This window comes from Coturnix japonica, chromosome 7 (assembly GCF_054131305.1).
Source record: "Coturnix japonica strain WE chromosome 7, WE-NBRP24, whole genome shotgun sequence".
Lineage (NCBI taxonomy): Eukaryota > Metazoa > Chordata > Aves > Galliformes > Phasianidae > Coturnix > Coturnix japonica.
In genome coordinates this window covers 11,807,605-11,822,516 of record NC_140669.1, presented here as the reverse complement: position 1 = coordinate 11,822,516, position 14,912 = coordinate 11,807,605, and the positions used below count along the sequence as shown (strand labels likewise).

Below are 14,912 nucleotides of genomic sequence, written 5' to 3'. Positions count from 1 at the left end.
CCCACCTCCCACCGCTCACCGGGGCCGCCGCCGCCGCGGGCCGCGCCCTCAGAGCCCGCCCATGCCCGCCGAGAGCCGCCCGCCGCCGGGCAGCGCCGACCGGCCCCCGCCCGCCGCCGGCCATCCCTTATAGCGCCGCGCAGCTGCTATAAATAGAGCCGCCCCGCCGCCGGGGGCCGGGCCGGGCGCTGCGGGCAGCGGGAAGGCCCGGCGTCACCTGCGGGGGGTCGGAGATGGGGTCCGCTCCGGGCTCGTTTATCGGGGGACCGGAGCGGGCGGCCCCAGGGCCCCGGCGCGGCAGTGGGCCCGGCGTTAAGGTGGAGCGCGGCCGAGGAGCGGCGGAGGCACCTTAAGGCGCCCGGGGGCTGTCACGGGGATGGGGAGCTGGTCCGGATCTCCCACGGGAGCTGTGCTTGTCCCTACGGCTGTGTCCCGTAGGGTGCTGTGAGCATCAGTTCTGCTGTACACACGCATATATATATATATATACACACATCTTTGCTAAATACAAGGAAGCCCTGTACCTCTTATCATGATAACACAATTTGCCTTTTATATACCAGTCCTAGTTGAGACTTCAAGGAGTGCACGTGCACTGCTTGCTGTCCTCTTCTCTGCACCCTTGGCTCTGGAAGTGAAACCAGTGCAGTGCTTTGCATCACACCTCACTGGCAGTTTCTTCTGCAGCCCTGCACCTTCCTGTGGCAGCTGAAGGCAGCCAAAGCCCTGTGTTTGCACTAGCACCAGTATAGGCATACATGCTATTGTACAGAAGATATGGGCAAAGGCTGTCTGAGAATAACTCATGAGTGAGGGCAGTCATGGAATCACGGGATCATAGAATCCTTAGGGTTGGAAGGGATCTCTGAGGGTCATCTAGTCTGCAATGATCAGGACCTGGAGCTGCCCCTGTGCTGCTACAGGGCTCAGTGGAGCACCAGAGCTCCTCACCGGGCTGTGTTCAGGCCCTTAGGCCATGCCACCCTTGCCAGCTCAGCTCTTGCAAGTGAGCCTGGGTCTTGCTCGAGCCCTTGGAGCCCTTGGAGCCTGAGCTCTCCAAGACCAGGTGAGCCCCTCTTATCTCACTGAAAGAGGGCCCAGCCTCATACCAACTGGTGTGTTGTGAACTGCCATGCGCACATACCGCAGGCAACCTGGCTTTCTTTGCCTGTAAATTCTTCACTAATCTTGCTTCATCTCAAGGAGTAGAAAACGAGCCCAGAATAACCCCCCAAGGCCTTTCTGACTAAACTGTGAGGCTGAGATATTTTGTTCACGTGAATCAACAGCTTGGCTGGTAGGATGGGGGTTTGTCAACAGCAGTCTCAAATTTGCACGTGAATTCAATGCAAAACTGTGCTCTTGTTGGCTGCAAATTTTCTTTCTTGGAAAAAATCCTCTCAGTTTCCTGAGGACAGACTTTTGTCGGACTTGTTAAGCATGCAGTGCAGCAATGGAGGTGCCCAGCCCTCAGCAAACCTTGTCACTAAAAGCTGGGACACTTCTGGTCTGGCACCAGTAGGCCAGAGGCTTTAGGTTTACATCTTTAAATCTGAGCATCCAACTTTGTATTTGGATGTCTTAAACAGATCTCTGCTCAGAGCAGATACATTTCTGCTCACGTGGAGATACCTCTGTTCCCAAACAAGGAGCAGACCAACATTCAGACACCCAAATCTGAAAATCTTACTGTGTTACGTACCAGTGTTAACAGTGCTTGAGAAAACACGCCCATGGCCTGACTCCTGGGTACCCTTCCATTCTCTAGGAGTCCTCCTGCCCATGTGAAACACTGAAATGTTGTAAGAAGGAAAGCCAGAAATCCCCATTTCATCTTTCTTTCAATCCCAGCCAGAATCTGGAACAACATTAAATGTCTTGTAGTGCATATTAGTTAACATTGCTACGGGGGAATTGCTGCTGTGGTTGAGCTCTTACACAATACAACATCTATTTAAGTGCATTTTTTTTTGTATCCTGCTGAGTCACCCCAAGTAGCACTCAAAGAAAACTTTCAGTTTGGTTTGACAGCAGACACACTGTCAGGAAGAGCCCTCCCTGGGAGAGTGCAAGTGCAGGTTGGGCAAAACTTCAAACTTTGTAACTTTATAACTCAAAGAAAAAAAAAAACACACCTTAAAATATTAGCCAGCATTTTTTCCCCATACAGCTCTAGGCACGCAACATTTCCAACCTGGTTCAACATCACTCTGTAGGATTAAAGTGACCATACAGTCTCTCTGAACTACTCAGGTCAGGCTGTACCTCAGACCAACTGTCTCTAAGGGGGTGTATTATCGACATAGTGTAACATTTCACTGCTAGGGCTAAATAAACAGCATGAATGTTTATTGTTCCTCCTTAAAGGTGTAAGTGGTTGCAGCAGAGAAGGCAGAGAGTGGACCTTGGGTGTTAAATGTGGAGATGGGCACAAGGAAACCAAAGCCTGAGCCCTACCTGATGATTGTCTCAGATGAGCAGCAAAGGAGATAGTTGAAGTTTACCCATGATGTGTCAGATGGCTTCAAATCTGTGTGAAACCAATACAACACCTTTGTAAATCACATTGTAACTCCAGTTGGTAAGAGGTACTGGAGTACTCTTTCAGACTAAGGATGAGGAACATCACTGTGCATCTATGGACTGGGAACTACTGAACTATAAAAATACAGCTTAAACAGCTGAGGTTCATTTCACTGAATTTCTGTGTGGTGCTTGGCATGGATTGAGTAGCAGTAGAGGACATCTAGTGATATTCAGATGTAACTACATAAACCCAGAAAAAGTTCATGTGTGACTGTTCAGAAGATGCCATGGCTAAAGATGGGATATGGTGTGGTCATAACAGCTGCAAGAGGGCTGCGAGAAGCTGACTGTGCAGCACACACTATAAACAACCCAGAAAGAAAAAGCCACAGAGAAGCTTTATATATGTACACTTATGTATAAATATATGCACAACATACACAGGGAGCATAGGCAGAAAAATATTGGGAGCTGATGATGATGCACCTTTTAACAGAGAGGCATTGCAGGCAAGAACAGCTTTTTTATTTCTGCAGCAAGGACCCTGTAAGCAGGGAAACCAAGATTAAAATCAGTCATTTTCTTTCAGGACTCGGCTCTTATCTCAATTTGCCTCTCATGTGACTCACCCTGAGCACACGCTACAGACATCAGCTTTAAGATGAAGATTCTTTATTTCTCTCCAAGAGATGAACTCTTTCTCCATCCCTTTTGCAGCATGCTATGCAGACTCCTTCACCTCCTCCAGGTTATTTATAACAGGAGAATCTCTGGAAATATTTTTCCATACATATTCCAGGCCTAGGATGAGGAATTTGTCTGCAAAACAAAGAGACTGGCAATTTGCTTTCTAGGAAGACAAAGATCAGTAGAGCCATGCTCTGGAAGAACACTCTGCCCTATAAGTAAACTCAATTTATCTGACACTTCTTGTGAGTTAAATTATTCACATTAAGATCACCATGAATTTAGGAGTAAGGAGTACACATTTGAGAGCTTATTTCTTGCACTTATTTCCACATCAGATGCACTCAGTTTGCGAGTGTTGAGGAGAGGTGGAACATTATTACTGCTAACAAAACTCGATGTTTCTGCAGGCCACAATGGATCCTCGGGAATAGCTGTGCAAACCTACAGTAGGCAACAGTTTGCAGCTCAGCAAACAAGTCTGACACATGAGCAGGGAGGTACCTGGCCATTAAATGATGGCAGCAGACCGGGACTGGGAGTAAGCTCTGATTGGTGCAAGCACAGAGCGACCACAGCCCTAGTGAGTAGCAAGACAAGATTTTTTTTCTCTTGCAGAATCATTTCTCAGGGATGAATGGCACATTGCAGGCCTAATCCTGGAAACACTTCCAATGAGAACTGATATAATTACTTGGGTGTCAAAGTTACGTATTCAAATTGCATGAGTCTCTGATGAAAGGCGACAAAGATGAGAGCAAAAGAAGAGAGAAAAAGGCTGTATTAGCTGACACTGTAGCAGCTCCTGGTTCTTGCACTCTTCGTGCATCTGTTTTATTTATCAATGGACTCTACATTTAGCAATCATAAGACCTGTGTGCAGAGCAGCCCCAGCTCCTTTCTGGCTGAGGTGCTTTCCTGAGGGTAGCTGGTGGCAGAGGCTGGTACAGCTCGGTGCCCTGCCGTAGCTTCTCACACAAGGCAAGAGTCGTTTCTCCAGCGCACTGAGTCACTGTAGGAAGGAGACCAAATTTTACCCAATTTCCGAGAGCAGAACAGCACTAAGCCCTGGTGTGATGAAACAAAAGCTGGTAGAGTACAGGCTGTTATGTTGCAGGCAGGGAGGCCACTTGAGGCACATTCAGGAGGTCTTCAGATGAGCATCAGTAAAGGACACTTTACTGAGAGGCTGAAAGCTGCTGGTGTTGAGCAGGAAAGGCACAGTGCAGCTGCTTCAGTACTAGGTACTCAGAAATTGATGTATGATGTGAGGCAAAGGAGACAAGGAAATCAATGACCCAGACAGAAAGGGAGATAGTGCCAGATGAAGCCCGATGACGACATTTCCAGGCAATTTGTTCACACTGCTGGGTGAGCTGCTTGGGGAGAGATGGAACAGATTAGAGATGACTGCATATACTTTGCCCAAGAGCAAGATTGTGAGATTCACAGTTGCAAGGGCCTCTGTGGCTCCACGCAGAAACATTAACAACTGATTCCCTTACCTATCAAAGCATCGGCTCCAGCTGACTTCACCATTTCTGCATGTAAGAAGGGAATTACTTTCCCTTTTAGTAATTTCAAGCAATTTACAATGTTGCACCTACATGTGCACTCACAAGTACAGTGTCGTGGGAATGGCAGGCTCTCTGGAGTTTGAGCCTAAAGGGACGCACGTCAACCAGAACACTAACAAAACAGCTATAAAAAATATTCTTTAAAAATATTACAATTAACAGCAAAGGGCTTCTTACACCACTCTGGCAGCACAAAAGCAGTTGTGGTGCACTTATCCTGCAGAGATCTAACAAACAGACAGTAAAAGTGGCTAACCTGTAGTTAATTTGTCTGGTTAATCCTCACATTTCTGGTCAGATGCCTATTACTTGTCAATAGATGAGGCAACAGAATTAAGCATGGGAGAAAGACAAGTGGCCTGGATGGCAGGTGCATACTGTGAGATGACTGCATACAGAGCATGGCACATGGGAAGTAGGGTATCTATTAACATTGCTACTGTTTTAATGACCTCAGTTACACCCTTATCTTCTTGGAGTGCTTGAGCTTTGGGGAAGGTCAGTTCAAGAGCTGAGGTGCAGCACTGTGGCACTCTGGAGCATGTTGTGCTATTGCCTGCAACTCCAAGAACAAAGTAGTGAAAACACATTGAGCAATACTATACTGTGAGAGATGTAGCAGCTGCATGCAGTTGGTGGTGACTCTGTCTTGCTCTTCTCAGGCACCTCCCTACAAGTTATTTATTACCCTCCCAACTCATTTCAACCATCTTATTCAGTGACCTTATGCATCTTTTTGATGTGGTTGAAACGTAGGAGAGATGATCTCCTAAAACATGATGCACGACAGACTCAAACTCAGTGTGGAGTATAAGAAAAACTAAAGCACAAACCCAGGATTTCCCAGATATCTGTCCTTGCACCTAGAGCTTATTGCTCCTGCTGCAAACAGGCCACAGATGTACATATGCACAGCAAGTCCCCTCTGCCCACACACTCAGGAATTGGCAGGGCTAGTATACGCTGCCATTTATTGAGGGCAATACCTTAATAAAGCAGTTGAGCTTGTAAGGGCTGTCAGACCTACACTGGGGCAGGGACCCTGCTCTTTGCTTGGCCTCACTGGCTTGTATACAGAGCAGAATGCTGTAAACAGAGCTATAAATACTCCTGTGCCCACTGCATGCTCGAGGTCAGAGCAGATGAGCATACCAATTCCTTCTGGCTTTAAAAATAAGCTATGAATCAATGCATTCATTGCAGGCTGAGTATCCCTGGAATGAGCTGGATGGTGTTGCTCCAAAACACTGGCATTCTTGGTGAGAGCACTGTTAAGAGCAAGGTACATGTCGGTGAAAAGCACAGAAGAAGGAATGAAGCAACCTGATCCCTAAACCCCACCTTTGACAGGAAGGGATGTCGAACCTGGAAAAACCTGCTGGCTTCAGGAAATATTTATATCCCTCTGAACGGCACTGACCTGTCAGATCACATCCCAGATTTGTCTGCTGCATCTCAGCCTCCATACTCTTCAGGTGAAACTCATTTTATCAGCATGTAGCTGAAGAAGCAGGATAGGAATGGGAGCTGACCTGGAGCAAGAAAGCCAAACCTCAGCCCCAGGCAGAGCAGTGCATCTCCACTGCCAGCACAGCACAGAACACAAGCCCAGAAAATACAATGGAGGAGGTAGGATGCGATCTACTTAACCCTGTCAAGATCAGAAGATAGTGCTCTTCAAAATCCTTTCAGCCCAGATTCCCTACACGGGGAAAAATGCCATGGATTCCAACATCTGCCAGAATTATACAATGGCAGAATCTAGCTCTGGCCAAGTCCCCCTCCCTGCATTATTTATGGAGAAGCCATATAGATCACCTAGAAGTGATGCACTCCCTGAACCCACCTTGGATATCTCCTGCAGGGAGACACCTCAGATTTCTGCAAGGCAATGAACAGGCTGCAGTAACCGCTCACTAGAGCTGGGACAAAGACTACAGTAGTCAATATTTTTTGTAGAAAAGCATTTCAGAGAAATTCTCCATTAGATTCTTGTTCTGATTCATATTTCTTTTCCCCCTCTACTTACTAACTTTGCAAACATTTATCTGGCTGAATAACATTTTTGGTCCGCTGCCTGTTGCAATGAAGGAAAACCTTTCTATTGACTTCTGGGACAGTCAGGCCCAGCTATTAGTGAAACATAAAAGCATTCAAGCCCCACACTGTTGGGACTGTGTGTGTAAATGGCATTACTTCCCTCCTCCTGTGGTTGCTCATGAGATCAGGACACAAAGGCAGCCTGTCTTTTGGGAGCCTTCTTTCCTTTAGAAGCCTGTTTGCCTTCCTACCTCATAATGACAGTGAGAAATCCTTAAGGGTTTTCTAACTCCCATTCCCCAATGAAGAGACCCAGCAGGCAATAGCTTTGTCAGGCAGCATATTAATGAAACAGAAAACATGACCTGAATTTTTATAGCTTGTACTTAGCAGGTCATTTACTTGTCATGAAAAGGGACATTTTGTATTAGTCACCAATAATAGCCTCAGAAAAGCAAGCCCTTAGCTCTCCTGTTTAATTCCCATGAAGAGGAAGGGAGAGAGAAAACCCAAAGCTGCTCCCTTTCCCTCCCCCACAGCGGGTCGTTCCATCCAGACAGAGCACTCTCCTAAAATTTAGTTGCAGGAATGGGGTTGCTTGTGTCACCTTGCTACTAGACCCACAAAGCTGTGTCCTGTATCCCAACATGGGACAGGAGGAAGAGGAGGAAGAGGGTTTCTCTGATGTGTGAGTTGTGTGATTATTAGTCACACAGTGGCAACAAAATTGAGTCATAATATTATTCCATTAATTCCTTCTATTCATACAGCTTGCTTCTATCCAAGTATTTTTCTCATCTGTACTATAATGAAGTCAGAGATCATAGTGCCATTGAATGTCCCGAGTTGGAAGGCACTTATAAATATCACTGAGTCCAACTCCAGGCTTTAGACAGGACCTCCCAGAAATCACATCCAGTGTCTGACAGCTTTGTCCAAATGCTTCTTGAACTCTGGCAGCTCTGTGCCATGACCACTGCCCTGAGGAGCCTGTTCCAGCATCCAGCTACCCTCTGGAGGGCATGTAAAATTAAGACTGATGTTTACATGTTCTCAGGTACCAGTATTAGCTTAGTCCATCGCTAATCAATGGTGTTGCTGTCAGATAGTCCTTTATTCCAAGAGTCAGGTGTCAGAAGATTGTCCTAAAAGGTAGCCCATGTCCTGAAGAGCTGAAGCAGACTAAGCAAAGGAGAGTATATGTGACAGTACAGAGTACAACCCAGGAGCGCTGACATACTGCAGCCCTAATTCATATCAATCCACACACTTCATCACACATTTATGTCTCTGAGGTACAACTCCACACATCTGACAGTCTGCTCTGACTGGTGTCTTTCACACACAAGCCATCAAACTGTCAGACCTACCTCTGTGCATGGTCTCTTAGACAGTGGTATCCAACTGCATTCACCAGGGCAGGATCATTGAATTACAGAGTGCACTCAGTACAGGATATTTAATAAGTCCATGAAAAAGCTACTCAGAAACAAAGATCATAACCCTGCTCCTCCTTAACCAGTTTAATTTTAAAATAAAAAACTCTAAAGAAAAATGTGAAGAGACCTGTAAACATAGATAGCATGTCTCATCAGATTAATTACAGGACAGAGTGCATTTCAGATATCAATCTGGGTCTGGAAAGGTTTTAATAAGATTAGTTAGAAGTTACTAGCATAAAATGGAGATGTTTATCTGGTTCATAGCTTTGCTGAAGTCAAGGCACTTACACTAGACAGAACTTCAGCCCTTTGAAATCCCCAAGCTACAATGCGCTTTACGAACATCAGCAAATCAAGCCTCAGAGGAATTATTACCTCATTGCACATATGAGAAATAGGAAAACAAAGGCTTTTTGCCCCTTGGTTTTAAAGGTGGCTGATGGGAAACCTTGATGCACAGAAAATTGTAGGAGACAACCTGCTCACTATTCAGGGCACCTGCTAGGTGTCAGGTCAGGTCACAAGCAAACTTATACATCTAAAGGTACTACCTTGAAATGGAAAGTCAGTGAAATTGCCATCATGGCTGGTACAAGTTAGCTCCTTTGATGCTTCCTTAAGAAGGGGAGTTTTTTGCTATGGTTTCAAAGACAGACTAATTATTTAATCCTTAACATTCACTGCTCTTCCAGCATCCAGGCACTACGTGGAATCCTTATGGGGACACTGCTTGGATTTTGCTGCCATTTTTTTAATAAAAGTGAATTATTTGATTTCAAAGCAATATAAATGCTATGTGTCCTGAGTGAACAAGGACTCAACCCTTCTCCCTTGAGCCTCTTGCTCATCAGGCTTGGGTGGCATTTATGGAAGGCTGTGTATCTTTACACATTTCTCCTTGTAAGAAGCAATACTGAGAATCACAGGACTTTGGTGGAAATCTCCCAAAGCTCTTAGAATATCTGCTTGAATATAGTTGCATGAATGCAAGTGAAGTTGCTTGTAGCATTTAGGTTCCACTTCACCCTAGCATTACTGTCAGTGAAATCTGTTTGGATGAAGGGTGTGGCTTGCACAGGTCTTGATATCCAAGAACACAAATTCTTGAATTCTGTGGCACTCTGGATTCCTAGAGAGCATTCTGAATGAACACACAGAGGTTGTTTACACGGACAAGAAATTTATTTGATCTGAAGCTTTATTTGATCTCAGACTGCATGCTAATTCAGTCCCTGGCCTATTTTCTTCTGGTGGGTCACCAAAATTTCCAATTCTCTGTACAATTCATGTCCCTTTAGAAAAGATAGAAGCTGCCAGAATATTTAATAACAAGCTGTCAAACAGTGCTGTTTTTTAATCAGGACCCAGCCAGCAACCAAACCAGGAGAGACAGAAAGAAAAGGCTCTAATGTGGGCTACTAACCTGGATCTATCCAATTGCCCACACCTATGCAAAGATGATGAAAAGTTACACAATTTGTGAGTCAAAGCAGCATTTTTTTAAGCAGGTAAGCTATAGAAAAGTAAAGTCCAAATATCGCAGAACAAAGAGAGAATGATGGAGCTGACATATCACGTGCACTTCAGTGATGAGAAAAAAAGCTACAAGAAAAAGTAAGCATTCCTTTGTGGCCTATATTTTTCTTTAGGAGTGGGGGAAAATAATAAAGCAATTATACTCAAGGGGAAAAGATCTGATTGTGTTTCTCTCCTAAGAAATTAAGCTAACAAGGGATTTAGATTTGAAAGGGAGAAAGATGATCCTCTTTGCTTTCAGATTAAATACCTAACAATGGCACTTCTGCCCGCAGTGCTTAAAATCTGTGGAAGTGCTCACATGTATACTAAATCCACAGGATTTAAATCACAGAGGCTGAGACTGCACAGGCTGGGTAAAGACCAGCAGCTGGGCTCCCCCTCCACCCCAAAAAGCTCCTCTTCCCTTCCACTCCCTTTTTCAACTTTGATGTGAAATTATCATTTTCCAGGATCTGTTCCTGGAAGCTCATAATCTGATTCTAGGGGAAATCCTCCATCCAGGACAAGCTGTTTCCATGGGAATTAAGTATTTGAGTTTCATTTTTTGTGCTGGGAGCTTCCACAGAAGACTGCCTGTTTTTATGCCACTAAAATGCTAAGGAGGATGTGACCATTACAAAGGTTGGTTTATACTCCCTCTGTAGAATGTAAGGGGTAGAGAAAAGCATGGCATCTAAAAGCTGCATGATTTTATATGGCAAATCCAAATGTTTTCCACTTTGGAATGATCTGAATATACAAACGAATGAGAAATAGACAATAATCTATTTAAATAGGCTCAAGTCTTCAGCTCCATATGAGCACTCCAGGAAGACCTTAGGCACTCATCTAGGAGCAATACTGAGAACACTTATAAAGGCAAAGCAGCCCATTTTAGCACAGACTACTTCTTCATATCATCTGAGTGCCAGGCAGTTACATGCATGCCCCAGTGGAGCTTTGCTCCTATTCCATACCTGCCTATTTGCACCAGTCTGAATAATTCCAGATTCTTGTAGCTTGGGTGTTACTTTCATGTTCTCAAAACTGGACAGTGACTGACACCAGTTGTGAGGTTTGTGGTATAAATTCTCCTTTGCTCTTGTCTCCCCTCAGAAAGACCACCTGAGTCTATGTCTCATTAGTATCCTACTCTCAGAATGGCATTCCCAGCAGGAAGCATGGATCCAAACTGGTCCATGTCCAAGCCAGGTCAGGTGTGAGTAAGCACAACAAGAGTAGGCAACTAAGCCATGCAATAACCCAAAGCTGAACACTTGTTTGGCACTGCTGACTCCCATATGTGTGCTTCAAGACCATTCTGCAGTGCAAGTACAGTTGCTCGTGTCATTCATACCTGGATGGATTCTGCTTAAAATGGATGTTGTGAGACACCATCAGGCTATAATAAGGACTTGAAGGATTTGTTGTAGTCCTGTAGCGGTTGAAACAGTGGTTGGAAAAGTTGAGTTTCTTTTGCACAGAAGTTCTATTTTTCTGTTGAAAAATGCCTGTAACAGGTTTCATCAAGAATTCTCATGCTGTCAGTAAACAAATTCACTACCTTTTCCCTCCAACATTTTAACAACTAAAGAGATCTACCCAGCTGCTTTTCTCCCTGCTTTGGGGACTTTGAGAACACAGAAAAGACTTCTCACCTAATCCCCTCTATACAACCTGTCTTGGAAGCAGACTGCTTTTTTTTTGTTTATTACAGATGTAGTTGTCAGCCTTTAAGTTACTCAGTTGAGTTTGAACAAGAAAGCAAGCAATGAATGAGCTAATTTGGGCAGTAAAGAGAACGAATGGGGAGACCCTTACTTCCAGCTGCTCTGTTATGTGCTGGCTCATTCACTTAGCAGTTTATAATTTGTCACCAGTGGAAGAAAAACCAGATCTCCAGTCCATAACTGCCACATGAAGAGCCATGTGAAAAGCCACCTCTGTAGGCTGTCTGTGCCTCAGACCTTACCATTGCTGCTCCTAGGATCAGAGCATATTTGTAACATGCTGCTTGAAGGCTGAATCTGACACTATCATTCTTTTCAAGAAGCTTTATAGCCACTTCATTCTCTTTAGCGAGTATCAGTACTTTGAAGAAATTCATTTCTCAAATTCAGTTTGTAAAATTCATCTCACTATTTCCCTCAGCCCCCATTACCAGCTGGAGTAAAGTATCCACACTGTTTTCTTGATTAAAAGATCGTTGCAATCAGCAATGAATGAGCAACTGCTCATGTGGGTAAAATTGAAATGATCCCTGATGTGAGCACATGAGCTGTTACCAATTTTTCCATGCTGAGCTTTCAAAATAATTATAGTAACCTTGCATAATTCAGCTCGAGCTTTATTGTACTCCACATCAAATCAAAACCAATAACGGTTATTTCTAAAATAGCAATATTTCTTCAGTACAACTCACCCAAATAGAATCAGTTCTCTCAGTGGGTTTTCTCTTCTGTAAAGAAATGCAGCATGATTTACAGTTCAGAGACAGTTGGCCCATTGATGCAGTCCTATTGCTGGGAGCATGAATAACAGGCTCTGCTGTCAGAGATTCACCTAGTTAAAGAGAGCATGTATCCAACACTTAATACCCAAGTGACATGACAAACCTTCCAGCTGCTCTCAGTCCACATCCTGGAAAAATTCTATAATAGAATCATAGAATCATTTGAGTTGGAAGAAGCCCTTAATGGACATGTATTCAACTCTCCTTCAAAGAACTGGGATACCTACAGCTCCATCACGTGCTCAGAGCTTTGTCCAGCCTGATTTCAAATGTCTCCAGTGATGGGGCACTGATCACCTCTCTGGGCAACATATTCCAGTGGATGAACGAATGCTTCTGGTTTTTCAGCTCTACTCCTGAACTTGCACACAAAAAGAGATCTGCAAACTGGATCTAAATAGCCCCAGCAGACAATTCATAAGAAAAAGGATTAGGTTATAAGTCCATGTCCTGAGATGCAGCTGTGCAAAGAAAACAAATCAGGAATTACATGGCAAAGAAGCAAGACCAAGTTAAACTGGATTTAAATAGACTTAAAATGTTTTCAGATGTAAGTGTACAAGTTGATACTCAACTGGACAATGGTTGGAAGCCCTAGAAAATAATTAGAAGAATTTAGACTGATGAGTGTTGAGTTAGTAGAACAGAAATGGGAACAGAAGGAGGTAATCCTCTTACTGTGCTACTGAACTATTGGTGTAATTGTTGGGTGAAAGTCCAACTTACAGACTGATGCATTCAAATATTCTCTGTTAATGGGAAATTGTATCCCCCTGGAGTTTATCCTGACAGGGAATGGCAGTATTTGAGTGACATGCTGCAAACTGAAGCTAAAGAAGTTTAAAAAAAGAAATAAGGCAAAGTATTCTAAACCAGAGTCAGTGTTTATGATTGGAACAAATCCCTGATGGAAGGGCTGGATTTTCTCCCATTTGTGCTTTTCTATGGAGACAAGATGCCTTTGTATAAGATCTCAAAAACCCCACAGTTTTTGACCTTAAAATAGGGGAACTTGGTAAAATTAGGATCATCTGAAACACAGTGTTGTTCCTTCATGACAGACTATGGCTTTGAAATAGGTTTTTGTTTTGTCCCAACTATAGAAATAAAGCTTTCAGATCTCTATGGTTCCAAGGACAGAAAAGAAAGATTTCTTACAACAATTAGTAGGCCAAAGCCTGGGGCTGATCTGAAACACGGGGCCCTCGTTCAATCCCTCCTCTGTCCAAGCTGGTGAAAACATTTGGGTCAGGGGCATTGTTCTGTGCCCTCCTTGTTTGCCCATATAAATGCTGCAAATAAGAGGGAAGAAAAGTTATCATGCTGAAGTTATCAAATTACTAACAAATCCTTTCATTAGATTTATTGAAATAATTTCCATTGCAAAGTGACTCATTTCAGTTTTGAGGTATTTGGTGAGGGGAAAGTAAGTGTGAAGAGATACCCTGTGTGATTCTGCATGGTATGAAAAGGTGATGTGCAAATGATTGCAATTCATGGGCTAGTGGGCACAGATACTGTTCTTAACAGCTTTAGATATCTAGGAAGTGAGTTCTTACTAACGTGCTAGGTGAAGTTCAAAGGTGGATGCTCTCTTATTAGGTTAACAAGGGCAGCTGGGAGAGAAAAACAAAGCTGGGTAGCTCTCCTCTAGTCTGAAATAAAGCTAGAGAACTACATGAGGTTTCCCAGTTGGCTGCTCAGTTGTCAGTAAACATGGAAGGCGGAATTACCTTTAATGAAAAGGATATACTGATATTTTACACATGCAGGACTCCAAATGAGACTGATTTATTACATGCAGTAATTTATAGAATCATTAAGGTTGGAAAGAACCTCTAAGACTGTCCAGTTCAATCATTACCTTCTGATATCCAACCTGAACCTCACTGGCACAACTTGAGGCCATTCGCTCTCATCCTATTGCTGTTACCAGAGAGAAGAGGCTGACCTCCACCTCACTACAACTTCTTTTCAGGGAGCTGGAGAGAGAGAGAAGGTATCTCCCCTGAGCCTCCTAAGTCATTAACAGATAGAATATAAAAGCTTTTGCTTATCCATGATAGGAAAGCTGTATTCAGGGTCGGAAGGGATGATGGATCAAGAGGGATTCCCAGACTTTCTAGATCCATACCAGGACCCACAAACAGCAGTTTGCAATGCTCCCCAGGCTTCAGAGGAGCTATGACAAGCCCGGGAAGGTGGGACACATCCTGAAGCCAAAGCTGACAGACTGCAAATACTTGCAGACATCAGGAGAGATGCTGCCAGCTCTAAGGTGCACAATCAGAGCCTGGAGAGCACATAATCTAGAGGCTGATATCGTTACTTGAAGTCTGTGGATATTCAGGACTACTTGCATTTTAAATCCTGTTCTTGAAACAAAACCATCGCTTCCCGTAGCTGGTGCCAAAAGCAAGTAAGCGACGACACCTCGCGGAGAGCTGCGTAATAACAGCCTCCTGCCTGCCGCAGCTCCCAGACGGCTCCTGGGGGAGGCAGCTCTCTTCTCCAGGAGGAAGCCAGGGTTAACATCCTGATTTTAGCGGTAATTGCAGCCGATCAGGACGAGGCCAAACAGCAAAACAGACTCACAGGTGCTCAAAGGTG

The 14,912-nt window shown here is 44.2% G+C and overlaps 1 protein-coding gene across 2 annotated transcripts in view; it reads right to left on the bottom strand.

Annotated features, from left to right (window-relative positions):
- The window catches only part of MRAS (muscle RAS oncogene homolog), a 35,307-nt gene extending 35,153 nt beyond the window's left edge, over nucleotides 1-154 (bottom strand). The window contains exon 1 of one of the 2 annotated variants that reach the window (XM_085553220.1): nucleotides 20-154. The gene's annotated coding sequence lies outside the window, so the exon portion shown is untranslated. The remainder of the gene's footprint in view (nucleotides 1-19) is intronic. The other variant, XM_015868833.3, reaches the window with a different exon arrangement.
- Nucleotides 155-14,912: the final 14,758 nt, after the last annotated feature.